Source organism: Schistocerca gregaria, chromosome 11 (assembly GCF_023897955.1).
Source record: "Schistocerca gregaria isolate iqSchGreg1 chromosome 11, iqSchGreg1.2, whole genome shotgun sequence".
NCBI classification, from domain to species: domain Eukaryota; kingdom Metazoa; phylum Arthropoda; class Insecta; order Orthoptera; family Acrididae; genus Schistocerca; species Schistocerca gregaria.
In genome coordinates this window covers 144,325,495-144,349,046 of record NC_064930.1, presented here as the reverse complement: position 1 = coordinate 144,349,046, position 23,552 = coordinate 144,325,495, and the positions used below count along the sequence as shown (strand labels likewise).

The 23,552-nt window shown below is 43.5% G+C and overlaps 1 protein-coding gene across 7 annotated transcripts in view; it reads left to right on the top strand.

The window, feature by feature from the left end:
- The window catches only part of LOC126295267 (probable ATP-dependent RNA helicase DDX60), a 241,222-nt gene that overhangs the window by 211,697 nt on the left and 5,973 nt on the right, over positions 1–23,552 (top strand). The window lies entirely within an intron of this gene.

Genomic DNA, 23,552 nt, shown 5'->3' with positions numbered 1-23,552 from the left:
GTAATCTGTAGCTCTTCCATATCTTCCTTGATTTCTGTAATCCACTTAATGTTGTACTTACTTTTCCACAATTTTTCTATTATTCTCCTGATGATCCTGTTCTCTGGTGTTCTGATTAGAAGTCCAAAAAATGAAATGTCTTCCTGATTGTACTCATTACTGATTCTATTTCCTTGTATGCTGTTTCATTTGTAGCTACTCTCCAGTATCCGTGTTTCTGGTACAATTTGTTGATGCACGTTCTGATGATTCTTCGCTCTATTTTGAGTATTTTTTTCTATTTGTGCAGTGTTAGTTGCTTTGAGGATGGTTTAACTTGCATATGTTATTTCTGGTTGAGTGATTGTTTTGTAGTGTTTTAATTTTGTTGCTATTGACAGGCTCTTTTTGTTGTTGGTGTTCTTGGTGATATATTGTGCTCTAATGCTTTATAATATTTATTACATTAAATGTACAGTTATAAATGGTATGTCAAATGAAAGAGCAACTCAAACAGTTGTGTTTGGCACCAGTGTGCGTGCGCAGCGTGCAATGTCTCCACCGCAATCTGCAAGATTGGTTAAACTTCACTATACCCGAGTGCTGGATTGGCCGCAAGGGGCCTAATGAAAGGGCTTGCTTTGCACGGCCTCCACATTCACCTGACTTATCACTTTGTGATTTTTTTCCTTTGGGGCTTCACCGAGGATCGTGTGTATGTGCCTCCGCTACCAGCAGAGCTCCCTGAATTAAGAAACCGGATTGAAGCAGCTGTTGCTACAATCAACTAAGGCACAATTATCAATGTTTGGGAAGAACTCGGCTATAGACTTGATGTGTGCCATGTGACAAATCGTGCTCACATTGAACATTTATAAGGTTCTTTGTAAAACTGGTTGAGTTCCTCTTTCATTTAACTGTAAGTTTAATATAATAAATATTGTAAAGCGTTAAAACCCCAATATTCATTTACACACACACACACACACACACACACACACACACACACACACACACACACACACTTGATTGGGGAATACCAAGCAGGCTTCTGTAAAGTGTGGTCTTATGCAGAACAAATTTGGAACCTGAAAATGATTTTACAACACAAACAGAACCTGATCATTACCTTTGTCAACTTCAAAAAGACGTATGACTCTATTGAGCGGAAAACTCTCTTCAAAATTCTAGCACAATACAAAGTAGACAACAAAACATGGGCTATCACAGAGCAAATTTTGACCAATACGACCTCCAAAGTAAAGTTCTGTGGGGAACTATCAGAGCCCTTAGAAATTCGCACAGGTGTCCGACAAGGCGATGGCCTCTCACCTCTCCTTTTCAGTCTAGTGTTAGATAAGGTAATAAAAGAAAGGGAAACATCAAAACAGGGGATAACCTTAGGAAACCTACAGATTAAATGCCTGGCTTTTGCAGACTATTTGGCTATTGTCACGAAAGCTAAAAAAGAAACAAAAGATGCTATTGAAAAACTACACAAAATCGCTTCCAAAACTGGACTACAGATCTCTTACAAAAAGACACAGTTTATGAGCACAAACAAACTCTTATCTCTGAACACAAAGTACGGCACGATTTACAGAACGGTAAACTTCAAATACCACAGTGAAACACTACAAATGGATGGACATAACAGAGACTCAAATAAAGTAAGAAAAAGTAAACTGGACAAGGCATACAAAGTAGTGTGGAATCATTAGAAGAAGAAGTCTATCTCACATAAAGCCAAATTTCGCCTCTACGACACGGTGGTGCTCCCCGAGGCAGCACAGACCACACTACTCCTAGGGTGTACGCGTATCAGGCAACTAGATAAATTAAATGGAAAATACTTAGGAAAATATTTGGCGCAGCTAACAACAATGGAATTTGGTTCAACAAACCTACAGAGGAATTGTACAAACATACGGAAACAATCACAGAAAAGATTAGAAAATGCAGACTACAATTCTATGGACACATATACAGAATGCCATGACACAGACTGACCAAACGGATCTTTGACTGGGTAACCACTAGAAACAACAAATGGCTGGCAGAGGTAAAAAAACGAGCTGAACCAACTCAACATAACAGCAGACAGAATAAAATTCAGAAACATCATTAAGAAAAGTAAACTACACGAGATACACTGCGACAAACGAACAGGCGTAAAATGGACCGAAGAACGCAAGCAAGGTCACAGCCAGAAGATGAAAGGAATATGGGCAGTCAAAAAGGCAATAAAGATGAAGCCGAAGATACAAAGCCGACAAGAAGCGTGGACAGAGGACCAGAAACGGAAACACAGCAAGTGAATGAGGGAAGTTTGGGCAGCAAGGAAGGCAGCAAAAGGAACTGGCCATATAGTTTAGTCCAACTGCGCTCTTTAAGGGCAAAACACCAATAATAATAATATATAATTTACACACACACATCTACATATCCTTTGAGGAAGCAGAATATTACTGAGTTGTAGTGGTTTCAGGATGGCTGATGGGTACCCCGCTATAGGTTGTGATGAAATTGCTAGGGATTGACAGTGTAGCAGGTATGTGGAGCCAGGCAGCTGACTGACGGTAAATCACAGAAACCACAGGGTACGTAATTTATTCAGTGCGTGAGGTACAGCAGCTGTAATATTGTCTTGCTGCGGGCAACCCTAAGAGTCACAAGCTGGCCCTGGGATGTGTAGAGCTGAGTACGTGGCCTCCAAAGACTTGTCGCTCTACCGTGTGGCAGTAGTGCGGAATCACACCACCGATAAGGTGGCTAGCGAGGGGCAGTGTCGGCCTCCGAGCAGTGACAGTGGGCCCGGTAGGAAGCAGCCGCAGGCGATCCCCCGAGCACAGAGGGAAGCCGGAGACCCGACCGCGGGATACGTCAACAGTGGCCCGCAGAGGCGAGAGCGCAGTAGCAGTGTGTGGCTCGGCAGCTGGTCAGATCCGGGTGCGAACTGTGGACCCCACATAGGCTCTTTCAAGTTGGCAGCCATCAGTCGGCACCTCCACTGAAAGCCACCGTTTCAGCTCATCTACATCTACATCTACAGACACACTCCGCAATCCACCATACGGTGTGTGGCGGAGGGTACCTCGTACCTCAACTAGCATCTTCCCTCCCTGTTCCACTCCCAAGCAGAACGAGGGAAAAATGACTGCCTATATGCCTCTGTACGAGCCCTAATCTCTCTTATCTTACCTTTGTGGTTTTTCCACAAAGTGTAAGTTGGCGGCAGTAAAATTGTACTGCAGTCAGCCTCAAATGCTGGTTCTCTAAATTTCCTCAGTAGCGATTCACGAAAAGAATGCCTCCTTTCCACCAGAGACTCCCACCTGAGTTCCTGAAGCATTTCTGTAATACTCGTGTAATGATCGAACGTACCAGTAACAAATGTAGCAGCCCGCCTCTGTATTGCTTCTACGTCCTCCCTCAATCCGACCTGATAGGGATCCTAAACACTCGAGCAGTACTCGAGAATAGGTCGTATTAGTGTTTTATAAGCAGTCTCCTTTACAAATGAACCACATCTTCCCAAAATTCTACCAATGAACAGAAGACGACTATCTGCCTTCCCCAAAACTGCCATTACATGCTCGTTACACCCAGATATTTTATCGGGCTAGGGCGAAGGCATGTTTGCGGAAGGAATAATTCCCTCCGCAAATATTTAATCGGCGTGACTGTGTCAAGCGCTACACTACTAATGGTGTATTCAAACATTACGGAATTCTTTTTCCTATTCATCTGCATTAATTTACATTTATCTATACGTAGAGTTAGCTGTCATTCTTTACAGCAATCACAAATCCTGTCCAAGTCATCTCGTATCCTCCTACAGTCACTCAACGACGACACCTTCCCGTACACCAAGGCATCGTCAGCAAACAGACGCACATTGCTATCCACCCTATCCAAAAGATCATTTATTTAGATAGAAAACAACAGCAGACCTACCACACTTCCCTCGGGCACTCCAGACGATACCCTCACCTCCGACGAACACTCACTGTCGAGGACAACGTACCGGGTTCTATTACTTGAGAAGTCTTCGAGCCACTCACATATTTGGGAACCAATTCCATATGCTCGTACCTCAGTTAGGCGTCTGCAGTGGGGCACCAAGTCAGACGCTTTCCGGAAGTCGAGGAATATGGCATCCGTCTGATACCCTTCACCCACGGTTCGCAAGATATCGTGTAAAAAAAGGGCGAGTTGCATTTCGCAGGAGTGATGCTGCTCCCGGAGGCATTTGGACCTTGGTGCATCCTGTATAGTCCCACAACTAGTGGGGTAGTGCCCAGTAACAGCAGGCTGGGTATCCCACATCAAATCGACGACTGCCACGGAGTACCTCTTTGGGCTGGCTATTGAAGATGACACACACTGCGTAACTGAAATGGGCAGTATTTATGGTTGCTTGCTCCACCCCTGTTTATACAGGAAACCATCCTTCATCCCCTAAGCCACGGTAGAGGCACAGTGCCAGATGCGGGCTCGTGGTAGTCCGATATGTCTACGGTCTGGCTCTCGTACTTTGCGGTGTCGACAGTATAGCAGCCCCAGCACCAGTATCAAGGCTTCACTATACATCTTACATTTTTACATGTATATACATTGCATTCACTTTGAATTAGTGTCCAGTGGCTGATATACTTAATCACGAACAACTTGATTAGGTTACCCACTCAGTTGTACACGGAGTTCAGATGGGCAGGCAGTTTTCTGCCTTAAGTGTGTATGGGCGTCGTAGCCAAACCCGAGATTATGCTTGAGATTGTGAAGCTTATTGCCATGATCTTGTGGTGTTTTCTGTTATAGTGTGGCCACACACGCTGAAGCATTTGATTCAGACTGATACACCCTTTTTGTGTCGTTATTGGCTAGTCCAGCGACTTAACGTTGTCAGGTTCAAAGGTAGTGTTTAGATGGGTCAGGGTTTGTGCAGGTACTATATCTTCTTCCAGCCTTCATTTTCCATTCCTTGCTTCCCATGCACTGTAAATTAATTTAAGAATTCTGGTTAGGATTCTGTCATCCATGCCCACCCACTCTGATGATGTTACCTGGGAAAGGAATTTTGTAATCACTCTTCCTTCTCTCGTCCGAGACCATCGTGTATGATTGAAACCCATAATTAAAACCCATAAATATGCCATAAAATACACTCTACTTCTATTGGCCGACATTCATTGTTGCCATTCCACTTCCATAAATATTTGTAGATAAAAATTCGCTTGATGCCTTCCTAAGAGACTTCCAAGCTAATTATGTAAGTGTAGACCAGATATGGCTCAAATTCAAAGACACAGTATCAGACAGCAATAGATAGATTCATACCACATAAGTTAATAAGAGGTGGGACTCATCCACCGTGGTATGCAAAACACATCAGAACACTGTTGCAGAAGCAATGAAAAAAGCTTGCCAAATTTGAAACAACGCAAAATCCCCAAGACTGGCTAAGTTCGAAATTTAGTATGGACGTCAATGCGAGACCCTTTTAATAGTTTCCACAGTGAAACATTGTCTCAAAATATGGTAGAAAACCCGAAGAGATTCTAGTCATACGTAAAGTACACCAGTGGCATAAAGCGTCAATTCCGTCACTGCACGATAGCGATGGAAATGTTACCGATGATGGTGCCACTAAAGTGGAATTACTAAATACCGTTTTCTGTAATTCCTTCATGAAAGAAGACAAAGTAAATATTCCAGAATTCAAAACCAGAACAGCTGTTAGCATGAGTGACGTAAAAGTAGATATTATAGGTGTTGCGAAACAACTCAATTTGCTTAAGAAAGGAAAGTCTTCTGGTCCAGATGGTGTAACAATCACATTCCTTCCAGAGTATGCAGACACAATAGAGCCTTTATTAGCAATCATATACAACTGCTCACTAGACGAAAAGTCTGTTCCTGAAGACTGGAAAGTAGCACAGGTCACACCAATATTCAAGAAAGGAAATAGGAGTCACCCATTGAATTACAGACCCAAATCACTGACCTCGGTTTGTAGTAGGATTTTGGAGCATATACTGTACTCGAACATTATGAATCACCTTGAAAAAAATGACTTATTGATACATAACCAACACGGATTCAGAAAATATCGTTCATGTGCAACACAGCTAGCTCTTTATGCCCACGAAGTAACGAGTGCTGTCGAAAAGGGATCTCAGATCGATTCCATATTCCTAGATTTCGAGAAGGCTTCTGATACCGTTCCTCACAAGCAACTATTAATCAAATTGCGTGCATATGCAGTATCGTCTCGTGTTATTTCCCCTCAGAGAGTTCACAGTTCGTAGCGACAGACGGTAAATCATCGAGTAGAACAGAAGTGATATCTGGCGTTCCACAAGGTAGTGTCATAGGCCCTCTGCTGTTCCTTATTTACATAAATGATCTATGTGATAATCTGAGCAGCCCCCTTAGATTGTCTGCAGATGACGCTGCTGTAATTTACCATGTAGTAAAATCATCAGACGATCAATTCCAATTCAAAAATTATCTAAAGAGAATTTCTGTGTGGTGCGAAAAGTGGCAATTGGCACTAAACAAACGAAAGTGCGAGGTCATTCAGATGGGTACTAAGAGAAATACAATAAATTTTGTGTGTACAATAAATCACACAAATCTAAGGGATGTCAGTTCGACAAAATACCTCGGAATTACAATTACGAGCAACTTAAATTCAAAAAACCACATAGATAATACTCGGGGGAAGGCAAAACAAACTACTGCGCTTTGTTGGCGGAACACTTAGAAGATGGGACAAACCCACTGAAGAGACAGCCAACATTATGCTTGTCCGTCCTCTGCTGGAATATTACCGCGTGGTGTGGGATCCTTACCAGGTGGGATTGACGGAGGACACCGAAAAAGTGCAAAGAAGGGCAGCTCGTTTCGTATTATTGCGCAATAGGGGCGAGAGTGTCACTGATACGATACGCGAGTTGAGGTGGAAGCCACTGAAACAAAAGGCGGTTTTCTTTGCGGCGAGATCTACTTACGAAATTTCAATCACCAACTTTCTTTTCCGAATGCAAAAATATTCCATAAGTAGTGATACATGAGTTGTTAGCCACAGAAAAATGTAACAAAGTCAGCGGTCGATATTTGAGTAACAGGGTCCACAGCAAAATACATAGATGAAAACCAGTGTCCACTAAAATGAAGAGACACAGAGAGAGCGATTGACAGTTGGGTGTGCCTGCTTCAGACCGTATTTTTAATTGAGGAAAGAGCATGGCAAAGTGCAGTTGTGCGCCTACTCTTTGATCTTTCCGTGATACCGTCAAGTGTCTGGCCGGGTGGTGTCGTGTGCTGCTGAGAAATTTGTGGAGTAACAGATTCTCGATCATTTACGGAAATGTCCACTAGCGTACTGGTCAGAGACCAGTTTACTGATACGTTTACTCAGTGCATCGACCTCTGTCGTGAGGTTGTCGTAACCTGCAGACGTCACTGTTGACGTGCTGTGCCCTGCCGTCGCAGTTGCAGAGCAGGAGGTCAGCACAGTTGTGTCCCGAATCCTGTTTGGCAGGTCCACTGTGTCATCTCGTGACATCTCCATTTGGGAAGCTGTAATGGCTTTTACCTGTGCTGGCAGGTAACTGCTCCGTAATGTACATAACGGTGTATCTGGCACAGTGCAAGTGTCAACTTTGCTTTGTAAATGGTTGGTACGGTTTTGTGTCTCCAGTGTCCTCCTGCATCAGTACCTGTCTCATTTGTTCTTCTCGCAAAGCTGACACTGTACAAATTAACTCGACCTGGGGTTTGCACACACGGTGTATACGACCCGGGACAACTGGGAATTTTTTCATCCGGGAGAAACCCGGGAACTGTTCAGAATTCCGGAAATTTTTCATTGTTTTAGTTTTCAGTTAAATTTTTGTGAATTTGACTGGTAAGAATCAATACTCTATCAAAGGATTTTACTGCATCCCGCTACTCCAGAATACTACTGCAGCAACAAAATATGAACACGAGGGGGGGGGGGAAATAAGTTGCAAAGAAATGCGCCTTATACAACAACACAGTGCTCATACAAGCATCTGCCAACAGCAAAGTGTCAAAGGCTTTAGGAAGACTATGCATTGCCTCCGATGAGTGTGACGTGACAACTGTTTAAATTAGATTCGTTTGAGCAGTTGTGGGCAGGCTCTTGCGCATGCACAGTTGAGTCGCGTATGTGTAGTACCTTCTCCAACTTCTGGTTACAGAAGTGTGGCTGGGCGCCACTACATAATATTGCCTCAGTTCGGAAATATAGTAAATTTGGGGCTGATATAATAATAATAATGATGTCATGTGACGAGGGCCGCCCGTCAGCTCGCCTGGTGCAAGTCTTTAGATTTGACGCCACTTCGGTGACTTGCGCGTTGATGGGGATGAAATGATGACGATTAGGACAACACAGCAACCAGTCCCTGAGCGGAGAAAATCTCCGACCCAGCCGGGAATCGGATCCGGGCCCTTAGGATTGACAGTCTGTCGCACTGACCCGTCAGCTACTGGGGTCGGACTGAGTTGTGGTGGGGAGGTTGTTCGTCTCCATGTGACCTATGTTTACGTTCAGTGATTTTGTTGTTTTCTCTTCGTGTACTTCTCTCACGTTAAGCGATAACAAAACGGATTACTGTGGCCGCGAGCTATCAAATGAATTAAAATACGTTCTCATAATTACGGAAGGCTAAAATATGTTATTAGTTTGAGATTATATTTCCACCTTGCTGACAGTCAATCATTAAACGCTTTACAGAACAATGAAGTTATTTTTACCGGTTTGCTAAAGAGATTAGGCTTTTATTAATCTTTTCTGCTGAGGCATTCAATTTATTTGAAATGAAGTATTTAATTTCATACTATTGGTTAGTTTCAACTGTTCGTTGCATTTCAAGTGCACGTGTGGCATTATGCCATAATATGGAACCAAACATGAGATAATACCCTGCTGGTACTCTAAAAAGATTTACATACGAATGTGCACTTTAAGCTGAATTATGCGTTTCAGTATGGTTCATGGAATTCTGACGCTCTTGAAGTATTCTCTTTTGTCTTGTTTCTTTTATGACATAATGTAAGATCTTTTAATGTTTTACACGTGCGAACATATGGGCTTCCTGCATCGTCATAGTTGCGCAAGCACGGTGACGTCTGTTATATGGCGCTCTCTTGCAACTGCTGAAACAAATCTATTTCTAACAGGTCGCGGGAAAATATTGCTAATGCAGTTTGAAAAGCATTACATTCAAAGCAGATTTCCTTTTACACAAGATGAACTATGTGCAAGAATGTACAATGAATTTCTTAAATCACAAAGCGTTTGACTCTCATTAAAAAATCAACTCTTTGAGGACGACCATTTAGAAGAATTTCGAGCCCAAAAGATCAGACATTTACGTCATTATAAAAAATTTTACTGGCACATTTGTGTGATTTATCTTAAAGTGTATCATGCGCAAAAAAGCTCAACACTATACGTGGAAGCTTAGCTTCTCTTCCAGCTTATTAATCTTTGAGACCGATATTATATGTGAATGCTATGTATATTAATTTAAACCATTAACTTCCCTTATTTGTGTGTTCGCGCTACTTAAGACTGATCTTACGCCGTCATCAGCTGACGAGATCACCTGACATGAGCTGTGACTGGCTTACAGAAGCACATCGCAAGCTCGATTTCAATATTTCGGAAAGTGAGATGCGGTGTTTGGTGGAATTCAAATGTATACCTTTGTAATACAAAAATATGCAGCGTACGTGTCGATGCACATCAAAGGTCTTTCAAAACGTGTTTTTCCCCCCTGAGTTTCGTTTTCTAAAGTACCGGGAAATTCTACGTCGGTATATAAAACCATAAACATTCAAAGGATTGATGAGTTTTATAGTGCCAAGGAAGGGTATACTGTCATTTAACATGGAAAAAGTGTATTTTTGCCCAGGAGAAAATGCATTTTTAATCAGGAAATCCACGTATACACCCTGGCACAGAAAGTGAGGTAATTACGTCTCGCACCTCTGTTGCGTAATGAAGATCTAATTGGTTCACCTCCAGCGCAGCTTTGGTGGAATCTGCACTCGCTCCAGTACAGAGAAAACGTGAGTCGACCTGCACAAACTGTAACACCGGGTTGTGTGACCACAACGGGTAGCCACATTGCCAGTTTAATGCCTTGTGTCTCTCAATTTCGTTTCATGAAAATTTGGCACGTTGCTTGTTCATTGCTGACTTTATATCCTCTAACTGTATCACATCGGGGTCACCAGTGTCGCACTCTGTCGCTCGACTTACGGACTTAATATGCATGCTGAGTTCTTATGCAGTGAGGGCAGGTGTGAAATGCAAATGCAGTCCGTTGAGACAGTGTTTTTTATTCAGAACTGTCATCCAAGTTCATATGTAGAACAGTTCACAAAGAAGCTGTTGCATAACTAATTAACATACAAGCAGATACTGTCAAGTTTGTTCAGTAACCGAGTGAGAATTAAAACAGAAATTTCGTCAGTCACAGAACTTGGCACTGGGGCAAGGAGAAACTGATCACAGCACTCCTGGTGGCCAGTGCGTGAACCCCGTTGACACTTCATCGAGCGAATCAGCTGTCCACCTGATGTTGATGTGTGCATTATACCTCTGTATACGGTTTGCTGTGGCGTGCAATGCTCGATGGGTCTCGCTAGCGTGAATCTGACTTCTGCCAGGTGATGGCAGTGGACAACTTTAATTTCAGAGTTACTCATCTGATCTATAACATGATTATTCATGCCCAACGTGTTGACAAAATGGCAGAGTAGCGTGAGAGGCCATCAGTGCATCATTTAGCATGCCAAATAATGTTTTACTTACCTGCTCAGTGAAGTGAAAAAGCATCTATTACTTCCCGTCTTGTGCCTTGTCAGCTGGTTTACCGATATGTGTAGCCGTGTAACTGGGCATGTCGTATCACTTTAATTGTAGCAGGTGACACACTATTAATACTGCATTCAGTTTTTTCAGTGTGTCCCTAATCTCTGGACTGCTAATTTTCCATACCTTTCAACGTTCAAAATAGCATCCAAATTTACATGTGTTAAATTTTCCAAGTGGTACTGTCAGTGTCAATTTCCCGAAGATTATCATGTTACAGTCCTGAAGACTTAAACATGTTAGTTATCTTACAAACCATTGTCAGTTGTTCTGTGTTGGAGCCCTATGATTACTAGTAGTGGTAAGATTCTTCCTGCATGTACCATATCTGAAGTTAAAAATACTGTTTTAATCTGTGTGCATGTACCTTTGTTTTTAATCTTTATTATTACATTCAGAGTATGTACGCTTCTTACTTTATATGGCCCTCACCTTTGTGAATCTAGCTAGCTTTCTAGACATTGAAGAACAATGCTTTGTCACCCACTTGAAATTCCTTCACGTTCATAGCTTGTCTCTGTTGACGCTAATTGCAGTATTCCCAGTATATTTCCTTTTTCTCCCATACGGTAGTTCAAATGATGTGTACCCTGAACTGCTGTGTGGTGTGGTGTTGACACAGAAATTGCACAAAGTACCCATTTGTCCCCAGAACTTTGATCCATGTTACAAAATGTCTGATATCCAGTGTGCCATTATATTCTGGGTGGTAAGCTGTAGTCTGTATTTTCATCATCCTTCACAATGTACACACTCTGCTGAAAACACCACTCAAGAAATTTGAACCTTCATCCATTAAAAGAACAGGTGAGGCGTCATATACATTAACACTATGTTGTTGTTGTTGTTGTTGTTGTGGTCTTCAATCCTGAGACTGGTTTGATGCAGCTCTCCACGCTACACTATCCTGTGCAAGCTGCTTCATCTCCCAGTACCTACTGCAGCCTACATCCTTCTGAATCTGCTTAGTGTATTCATCTCTTGGTCTCCATCCAATAGTAAATTGGTGATCCGTTGATGCCTCAGAACATGTCTTACCAATTGATCCCTTCCTCTAGTCAAGTTGTGCCACAAGTTTCTCTTCTCCCTAATTCTATTCAATACCTCCTCATTAGTTATGTGATCTACCCATCTAATCTTCAGCATTCACATTAACACTATACGTTCCACAAATGCTTCAGCTACTGTGTCTGCATCTTATCTTTATTGCAGCAGACCTAATGTAAATTTACCCAAAACATCCTGAAAAGTCAGCATATCTCTCTTACCTGTATTGGATATTTCCGAAGGACCTGCTGTGTCCACTGAACGCTTTTCAAAGTCTGTATCAGCTATGTTTGTAAGTTCCAAAGGCATTCACTTGAGTGTACTTATTTATTTGACATGATGGTCACTTCTTTACACAGTTCTCAATCCCACAGTCCATTCTGCAGCACTGGTTATACAACTTTATATTCTCAACAGTCTGTAACACGCCCGGGAGTACATATGGGGGGTGGGGTCCCTAGAAGTGGATTTTTCACTTCTGAACCATTTCTTCACCATGCGCCCTGTCCACACCACGTACATGATAATCCCGCAGTGGTCGTTCTGTTCTGCTCCACTATGCCGCTGGCTCGCCTGAAATTATTTATCGAAATATGCAAGCGAGTAAGGGGAGCCACTCAACGTTTTAAGCACAACACTGTTCTATGCCTGGTATGAACATCTATATTCTGAGGTGATATGAAAATCACAGGTTGCACTGTAGATGTTTATCCAAATTGACAGTCTCAATGATTATCTGTCCACAATATCACTCGGACGAGTGTACACGTACTGAAAACAGCGCGGATGATTGTCGATGATGCGAAATCGAGTAATCGAACGAAAGTTCTCACACTCGCCACGCATACACAGATTTCTTTTCATACCACTCCTCCTTGACACTAGTAATGTAAAGTTAATTTTTCAGTTCTCGGTTCTCATTTGTACGAGCGTGCACGTAACCGTCACAGTGCGGCCGATTGTCGATAGTGCGGAAATGTGACGATCGAACGCACGTTCTCACGCTCGCTACAAGACACTGGCACTTTACTGCACTCTTTTACGGTAACTTATTTCTACTGATTCACATCAGTTCATTCTGGGAGACCAAACACGGCGCGGACGATCGACGCTGTGCGACACACGACGAGAGGATACATAAATACATTATCGGCAGCACTGCTCATATTTAAATCACTTTTTGACGCACTCTCCTCTGAATCACTTCCATATTTCATCACTTTCCAGTAATAGCACTTGTAGCCATGCTTCAACTTTCATACTAACAATGCCTCTCACATGCAGAGCTACCCACAACACAACATAACAGTTTCGTGTCCCTCGCTCGACTCGATAGATGCGGCTGTCCTCGAGGATACTCCGCAACCGAGCCAGCAGTATGACAGTATGCTTACAAGTCCTGTGCATTCCTCGGTGTCCTCACAACTAATTATCGTGCATCTCTCACCTTGCCTCGGAGACTATTTCCTTTTCACTGCCTGCTTCCAGCTCTGCTTCTGGGGTTACTTGCAGTCGGTGCACACTCACGGGAGTACTCTATCCCTGCTCGCTTTCACCACAGAGCTCTTCCATTCCTGCATCACTGTTTCGCAGACTGTCTGTTCCTCATTTATTTATTCCTGTTTTCTAGGCCTCATTCTACTCAGAGCATCTGCATTATTATTTAACCTGCCAAGTTTGTAGATTACCTCGTAATCGTACTCTTTTGAGATTCCGCCCCACTAGGGAGTCTCGAACTCAAATCCGTCACACTAAAGATCTATGTTAATGGCTTACGGTGTGTTACGACTGTAAACCTACATCTATACAAGTGCAGTGTACACTGAGCTGACAAAAGTTTTAGGATACCTCCTAATATTGTGTCATACTTCCTTTTGCCCAACATAGATATTGCAGCAACTTGACAAGTGATTAGAAGTCCCCTCCAGAAATACTGAGCCACGCTGTCTATAGCCGCCCATAATTGCAAAAGTGTTGCTAGTGCAGAATTTTGGGCACAAACTGGCATCTCTATTATGTCCAGTATAAATTATCAACGGGATTCGCGTCGTGGTGATCTGAGCAACCAAATCGATCATTCAATTTGTTCAAAATATTCTTCAAACCGATCGTGGACAGTCGTGGCTCGGTGACACGGGGCATTGCCATCCGTAAAAATTCCATTACTGAATGGCTGTGAGTGGTGTCCGAGCAGCCGGATGTAACCATTTCCAGTCAGTGATCAGTTCACTTGAACCAGACCCAGTTCATTCTGTGTAAACACAGCCCACAGCATTATGGAATCACCAACAGCTTGCACAGTGCCTTGTTGACAGTTTGGGTCCGCGGCTTCAAACGGTCTGCACCGCACTCAAATCCTACCGTCAGCTCTTATCGACTGAAATTGGGACTCGTCTGATCGGGCCACGGTTTTCCAGTCACGTAGGGTCCGACCAATATGGTTACGAGCCCAGGAGAGGCACTGCAGATGTGTCGTGCTGTTAGCAAAGGCAATTGCATCAGTCGTCTGCTGCCGTAGTGCATTAACATAGTCTGAGGGGGCGTTTGAAAAGTCCGTGCAAAGTCCGAGAGGTGGCACCAATGGCATGTATTGAGATCTTGTTTAGTTAGTAGAATCTTTGAAAAGAATGCACACTGAGTTTCAGCCATATTGGTCTACTTCTTTGTGTTTGGCGTTTGTGTGAACCAAGGAAGTTGAGTAATTGCCAAAAAATGGACGAAAGAGAATTTAGTGTGGTGATTAAACAATACTTTATGAAAGGCAAAATGCCTCGGAAGACTAAATAGAAGCTTGATAAACATTACGGTGACTCTGCACCTTTTTCCGTATTTTTCTTATTTAGTGGTCTTCCTTTGGTATTGAACATTACCAACACAATTTCTTTCTTTCTCGTCCTTCCTTCCGTGTTTTATTTCTTCTTATGATTACTATTTTAACTTTAGTTATTTAATTTCCCTACCCACCAGTTACCCACTATGTACCCTAATCCTATACCACATTATTTACATTCATTCCGGAAACATGCATTTACCGTAGCTAAACTGCAATCCCACATACTTTTCCTCCGTTCCTGCTTAACCTCTGGAATTACCCCTAAAGGACTTACCTTAAAAGTTCCCATCTCTGGGTGCAATCCCTCCTTCCACCAGTCTCTCCTGGATTTCGAGAACCTTCAATCCTTAGCCCTTACCCAACTTGTCCTGAATCTCTACACTACTTTGTGTAACCACCACTCCCAACAGCTCCTATCTCTCTTCAAAGTCCTCCACCTCTCAAACCCTTGCTTGGAGAACACACTCAGGAACATCATCCTAGAAGCCAGCCGCAGACTTGAGTCCCATGCCACACACCACCTGAAAAAACTATCCACAGTGCTAGTGCAACACCTAAGAAGTGGGGTCCCTCTCCGTATCCCTCACAAACACCAACCACAACAGCACCTTCAACAAGTCCCCCTCATAGCCAACAAACCTAGCCTAGCCACCCTACTCAATCTCCCCATCCCAGCACATACCCCACACAGACCAAATCTCAACTATAACCACAGTCAAATGCCACATATCACCAACCTCAATTCAGTTCTAAACCTCTCATCCAGATCCCTCTCTCCTCCAGAGACATCTGTTCTATCAAAAGGCTTAACCTTTAGCCCCACACCTAAATTCAACCACACTGCCCTGGTTAAAGATCTCCTCTCATTCACCCGGAACCTCAACTGGAAATATCACTTCACTACCCAAACACAGCCCCCAGTGTTGAACCTTGTCTAGAACAGTTCCGACCACCTTCTCAAAGGGATCCTCCTCCCCTCCCCCAAAACCATCCCTTGCAGACATTTCAGGAATTCCTCGCGTCCAGTGTTGTCTCCCAGTCCTTCTTGAAGAACATCCTGACATCCCCCAACATCACCCCAGCTGAATCCCGTGCCATTAAGGAGCTGAAAACAGACCGCTCTATTGTCATCCTCCCGGCAGATAAAGGCTCTACAACTGTGGTACTTGACTGTGTGGAGTATGTGGCAGAAGGACTGCGTCAACTCTCCGACACCTCAACCTACAAAGCTGTTACCCAGGATCCCATTCCCTCCATCCAGACTTAGCTGCAGAAAATCCTAAAAATCCAAGGTCCCTCACAAGGCCTCACAACGGCTTCCATAGACTTACTCACTCCATCTGAGCCACATATCCCTACCTTCTACCTATTACCCAAAATCCACAAAGAGAACCATCCTGGCCGTCCCATTGCAGCAGGCTTCAAAGCCCCAACAGTACGTATCTCAGCTCTGGTAGACCAACACCTCCAACCTATCACCCGCAGACTTCCATCCTACATCAAGGACACAAACCACTTCCTAGAATGCCTCAGATCCATTCCCACTCCTCTCCCACCTGAAACCTTTCTTGTCACCGTAGATGCTACATCCCTTTACACAAACATCCCACACACCCATGGTCTCTCTGCCCTTGAGCACTACCTCTCCCAACGCCCACCCAAAGATCTTCCAAAAACCTCGTTCCTTATCACACTTACCAACTTCATCCTGACCCATAATTACTTCACTTTTGAAGGCCATACCTACAAACAAATAAGGGGAACCAGGATGGCTCAGTCCTATGCCAACCTCTTCATGGGCCGGCTTTCCTGAAGACCCAACAGCTGCTTCCCCTGGCCTGGTATAGGTTTATAGATGACATCTTTGTGGTCTGGACTCATGGTGAAGAAACACTTTGTAATTTCCTCCATAACCTCAACTCCTTTTCGAATCTGAATTTCACCTGGTCCTTCTCCAAAACCCAAGCCACCTTCCTGGATGTTGACCTTCATCTTGTTGAAGCTCACATCCACACCTCTGTCCACATCAAACCCACAAACAAACAACAGTACCTTCACTTTGATAGCTGCCATCCATTCCACATCAAACACTCCCTTCCCTACAGCCTAGGTATTAGTGGCAAATGTATCTACTCCAGTGACGAATCCCTCAACAATTACACCAATAACCTGAGCAGTGCTTTCCTCTCCCGCAACTATCCTGCAGACTTTGTCCACAAACAGATCTCCTGAGCAATACATTCCTCCCCGTTCAACAACAATGTTCCTACCCTCAGACCACATAGAAGCATCCCCCTTGTCACCCAATATTATCCTGGCCTCGAATACATCAATAAATTACTCTGCCAGGGATATGACTTTCTCAAGTCAACCCCTGAAATGAGATCATCCCTTGACAAAATTCTCCCCACACCACCCAGAGTTGCCTTTCGTCGTCCCCCTAACCTCCGTAACATCCTTGTTAAACCCTACAATATTCCCAGACTACCTTCTCTACCCAGCGGTTCCTACACCTGTAACCGACCCCGCTGCAAAACCTGCCCCGTGCATCCCCCCACAACCACCTACTCCAGCCCCGCTACTGGTAAAACATACACAATTCAAGGCAGGGCCATGTGTGAAACTACACATGTCATTTATCAGCTGACATGCCTGCACTGCACAGCCTTTTACATTGGTATGACAACAACTAAACTGGCATGCCGTCCAGCATAATTCTAGGGACCTAGGAACCTGCTACAACGTACGTGCCATTTGACTTCTCCCACCCAACACCAGTCCCTCTGAACTGCGGAGATGGGAACTTGAACTCCAACACATCCTTTCATCCCGCCATTCCCCTGGACTGAACCTACGTTAAACAACCTCACTCCCATTTACTCTTCAGTCTTCTCCTCGTTCCCTTTCCTCTTTAGCCATTCATGTATCTTTTCATCCTACATCTTTATACTATATACCTCTTTACTTCTGTATGCATCCTCGTTGGTTTGAAGCTGGCACAGTACTTACAATAGAATATCTTTGGCTTCCCTCTGACAACCATGCCTCCATCCTTGCTACCCTCCCTGTTTCCTTTCCCTGTTGCCTCCTAACCTGGGTTGTGAGTAACTAAATCCACTTTCCCTTATTCCCTTTCTTTCCCCTCTCTCCTCCCTGATGAAGGAACATTTATTCCGAAAGCTAGGAACGTAAATTTTCGGTTGTTTTTTGTGTATCTATCGGCTGTACTGAGCTGAGGTAAGTACTGGCCAGCCCCTCTATCTCTTTGTTAGTATTTGTTTGATATTCAATTGCTATTTCCTGCACCATACGTCAATTTGTTGCAGATCCTCCTGAATTTAAGTACAATATTCCATTGTTACAACCTCTGGATATACTACAGCATCATGCACAAAAAGCCTCAGTGAACTTTTGATGTTATGCACGAGGTCATTTATATACAGGGTGTTTCAAAAATGACCGGTATATTTGAAACGGCAAAAAAAACTAAAAAAGCAGCTATAGAAATACACCGTTTGTTGCAATATGCTTGGGACAACAGTACATTTTCAGGCGGATAAACTTTCGAAATTACAGTAGTTACATTTTTCAACAACAGATGGCGCTGCAAGTGATGTGAAAGATACAGAAGACAATGCAGTCTGTGGGTGCGCCATTCTGTAAGTCGTCTTTCTGCTGTAAGCGTGTGCTGTTCACAACATGCAAGTGTACTGTGGACAACATGCTTTATTCCTTAGAACAGAGGATTTTACTGGTGTTGGAATTCCACCGCCTAGAACACAGTGTTGTTGCAACAAGACAAGGTTTTCAACGGAGGTTTAATGTAACCAAAGGACCGAAAAGCGATACAATAAAGGATCTGTTTGAAAAATTTCAACGGACTGGGAACGTGACGGATGAACGTGCTGGAAAGGTAGGGTGACTGCGTACGGCAACCACAGAGGGCAACGCGCAGCTAGTGCAGCAGGTGATCCAACAGCGGCCTCGGGTTTCCGTTCGCCGTGTTGCAGCTGCGGTCCAAATGACGCGAACGTCCACGTCTCGTCTCATGTGCCAGAGTTTACACCTCTATCCATACAAAATTCAAATGCAGCAACCCCTCAGCGCCGCTACCATTGCTGCACGAGAGACATTCGCTAACGATATAGTGCACAGGATTGATGACGGCGATATGCATGTGGGCAGCATTTGGTTTACTGACGAAGCTTATTTTTACCTGGACGGCTTCGTCAATAAACAGAACTGGCGCATATGGGGAACCGAAAAGCCCCATGTTGCAGTCCCATCGTCCCTGCATCCTCAAAAGGTACTGGTCTGGGCCGCCATTTCCTCCAACGCAATCATTGGCCCATTTTTCAGATCGGAAACGATTACTGCATCACGCCATCTTTACATTCTTCATGAATTTGTGGCGGTACAAACTGCCTTAGACGACACTGCGAACACCTCGTGGTTTATGCAAGATGGTGCCCAGCCACATTGCACGGCCGACGTCTTTAATTTCCTGAATGAATATTTCGATGATCGTGTGATTGCTTTGGGCTATCCGAAACATACAGGAGGCGGCGTGGATTGACTTTGCTATTTGCCAGACATGAACCCCTGTGACTTCTTTCTGTGGGGACACTTGAAAGACCAGGTGTACCGCCAGAATCCAGAAACAATTGAACAGCTGAAGGAGTACATCTCATCTGCATGTGAAGCCATTCCGCCAGACATGTTGTCAAAGGTTTCGGGTAATTTCATTCAGAGACTACACCATATTATTGCTACGCATGGTGGATATGTGGAAAATATCATACTATAGAGTTTCCCAGACCGCAGCGCCATCTGTTGTTGACAGTTGTAACTACTATAATTTCGAAAGTTTGTCTGCCTGAAAATGTACTGTTGTCCCAAGCATATTGCAACAAACGGTGTATTTCTATCGCTGCTCGTTTAGTTTGTATTGCCGTTTCAAATATACCGGTCATTTTTGAAACACTCTGTATACTGTGAATAGCAACGGTTCTACGACACTCCCCTGCGGCACACCTGGTATCCCATCAGGCCCAGTGGCCTTTCTCTTTTGATTGAATTTAATTGTTTTTCTATCCCTCTGTCATCTATTTCGATATCTACCATTTTGTCATCTGTGCGACAATCTAGAAAAGGAACTACAGTGCAGTCTTCCTCTGTGAAACAGCTTTGGAAAAAGACTTTTAGTGTTTTGGCCTTTAGTCTGTCATCCTCTGTTTGGTGACAGAGGGTCTGGACTTTTTATTTTGATCCAGCTATCGCTTTGAGGTAAGACCAAAACTTCTTAAGATTTTTCTGCCAAGTCAGTACGTAGAACTTTACTTTCGAATTCGTTGAACGCCTCTCGCATCCCTCCTCACACTACATTTTGCTTTGTGTAATTTTTGTTTGTCTGCAAGGCTTTGGCTGTTATTGTTTGTTGTGAAGTTCCCTTTGCTTCCGTAGCAGTTTTCTAACTCGGTTGTTGTACCACGGTATTTCTTTTCCATCTCTTACGATCTTGCTCTGCACATACTCATCTAATGCATATTGTACAATTTTTTTGAACACTATCCGTACTTGAGATAAAACTTTAGTGTTAAGCTGTCAAGTACTCTGAAATCTGCTTTTTGTCACTTTTGCTAAACAGAAAAATCTTCCCACCTTTTTTTAGTATTTCTATTTAAAGCTGAAATCACCGAGGCTGTAACCGCTTTACGATCGCCGATTCCCTGTTCTGCGTTAACTGTTTCAAATAGTTCGGGTCTGTTTGTCACCAGAAGGTCTAATATGTTATCACCACGAGTCGGTTCTCTGTTTAACTGCTTAAGGTAGTTTTCAGACCATGCAGTTAAAAGAAATTTCACTGGATTCTTTGTCCCTGCCACCCGTTGTGTTGGGATGAGCTGCACTGAGGTGGGTTATAGCACGTTGCGGTGCATCTGCTGCTGTATTTTTTGGGCTACGGCAATACCGTTGCCTGTGACGTGCCAGTCTCTGTACCTCTCGGACTGCGCCGACCCCGTCACGTACTGCCGTTGCCACGGAGTTCCTGTCCCCACACTCAAACCGTGCAAAGACCGGCTGCCTGCGATGCGGTTCATCTCCTGCCACTCTCGCTGCCGACTGCTATCTGCGTACCATCCTGCTCGGCTAGGAGGCACTTCAGCTGCCTCTTCGGAACGGTGCTTACCGCCGCCTACTTCTGCTGCAATTATCGGCATCTGCTGTCCTACCCTCTTGTCAATTCAGAAAGTTGTGAGTCATCACAACTTCTTGTAGGTACTAAAACTACTGCAGCAAAACCTCTCAATTCCTAACCACACAAACAATCCCATACCTGGCACCAAATTTATATATTTCTCATCCCTTGCATGGGTTTAGCCACTGATTGAGAAACAGGGATTTCTGTTTGACGACTTGAGTGAGAGGGAGATTTGATTGTGTGAGGTAATTTCCCTGAGGTGGACATAGGTGGTTCAAGGACTATGAGAGCAGTAAGCATGCAATTGGTACGGTTAACCTTTAAGTTCATTCTGAATATCAGTGACTTTCCTAACTCAGAAGCGTCCCTCCTAAACTCAAGTTCTGATACAAAGAAGGAGATTGCTTGTCACTGTTCGATCTGTTATGTGAAATTGCTGTATAAGTCTAATATTAACAGAGCCTTGCAGCTACCTAACTCCTGCCAGCTACAGCCTGACTCCTGCTCATTGACTTCTCTACTAGGCTCTTTAGTTTTATTTTGCTTTCCCATTAGACCCTGCCAGCTCCTGATGCGATGTGCGATGCGATTTGCTAAAGCACTTCATTTTGCATTATTGAGTAATTATTCTTCAGAAATCTTTCAGGGGCTGGGTAGAAGGTATAGGAAGCTTCTCCCAGTGTCCTGAGCTTTTCATTTGCTCTTCATGACGTAATGTGGTCCCCACCCACAGCTCATCATGTTCTCTCTCTCACAGTTTTCTGTATTTGTCTTACAGTTATTACTCTTTTATTGCCTAAGGACCTTGCTTCACTAATTTTGTTACCTTACTCATCCTTTACTTTACCTCATAAATTCTGTCACCTTATTCTTTCTTTTGTCGCCTAAGGACTTCACTTCTAGCTATTTCAGCCAACGTTAGTACAAATACGAGTTGCTAATTGGAGAGGGGGAAACGCACGTGTGGTTAGACACCTGTAGCACCCCTAAGGGTAAGATAAGATTATATTAGGGTGGAGAACATTAAACTTTTGGTTAGGATGGAGGTGTCAAAGGGATGCTGTGTAAACACAATCAGGCGCTCAATGTTGGTATCAAATCCATGTGTTTGAGTTGCTGTGATCATTGGTGATGGTTTAACCCTAGTAGTAGTATTGTGGATGTTTATGGGAAGTTGATGACTATTAAAAATAATTCTAAAATAGCCAATAGTAGTGTCAAATGTACAGTTGTTTGTATTCTTCCAAGTCCAGACGTGTTATTACATAGAGCTCACTGTTCTATTTTGATGTGCTGAAAATATAACAGACTCAGCACTAGTTTTCATAAATAAATTCTGTTTGTCTATTTGAAACAATGTGTGACTTGCAGCCTTTAGTGTCTCAAGATAGCTCTTATACTTTCGCGTAGTTGCTTACTGTTGTACAGTAAGTGATAATCGTACAGATATATCAGTTACTGATGTTTACCTGTGGTGGATTTCTGAAGTTCTTGTGTATCTGATGAGATAACAATAATATTACAACGCCAAAACTTAAATGTTTATGTTTTTAAACAATGGAAAAATCCAGACTGGAGTAATGACAATATTATGAAAAGGATAGATTGCAACTGACCCTATAGAGGAGATGTTGAGTCGCAGACAGGCACAAGAAAAACACTGCTGAACAAGTAAGCTTTCGGCCACAAAGATTTCTTCTGGAGTACACACACACACACACACACACACACACACACACACTGCAGTGTTACGGTGCTTAATTGCAGACTTACTATTTTGTCAGTTGTTTTCACCACATAACGCTCACTGTTTACGTCCTTCTTCGTTGCTGAGTGATGTATCACTTTTCATTCTGACGCCGCAACTCTTCCTTTCCTATATCTTTACTACTTTTTATCTATATAAATGATGAACTATTGGTTTTGCCGTTTAACGCCTTTTTAATAACCGTGGAAGTATTACAGGTATCGGGTCCCACCTATACGTTTTACGTGAACCTTTCGAGACTCAATCGATCTGTTTACAAAGAGAAAGCAGATTATCTCTTCCTTTGACGTCGTCCAATGACGACCTAGGAAGCTCGGTGCCCTCGCGGCCCGGGCTCTTCCGTGGCTCGCAGTAGTTTGCAGCAGTCGTTTCATTCCTCGCTCACTTGGCGCTACGTCGAACTTTCGTGGTGATCGTCGGGCAATGTCTTCCACATTATCTGCAACATAAATAAACTTTATTCCCACAGTATTTCTAAAACCCCAAAAACAGACTTAAAGAACATAATAATAATAACTATTCGTACAATTATTCGTATAAGTCTTGGTCGGTTTAATGAGGAGTGGGACAGGCCTAAGCTTTGTGACACCACAAAAAAGAAACCACACACACACAGCAGTCTGGGTGGTGGGGACAAAGAGGAGGCAGGGGTGTAGACAGGGAGAGATAGCAGGTTGGGGATGGAGGACAGTAAGGTGCTGTATGTGGGAGCATACAGGGACAAGGTGGGGAGAGGTTAGGTACAGTCAGGAGGCAGGGAGAGGAGGGGAAAAGGAGAGAAGTAAAAATACTGTGGTTGCATTGG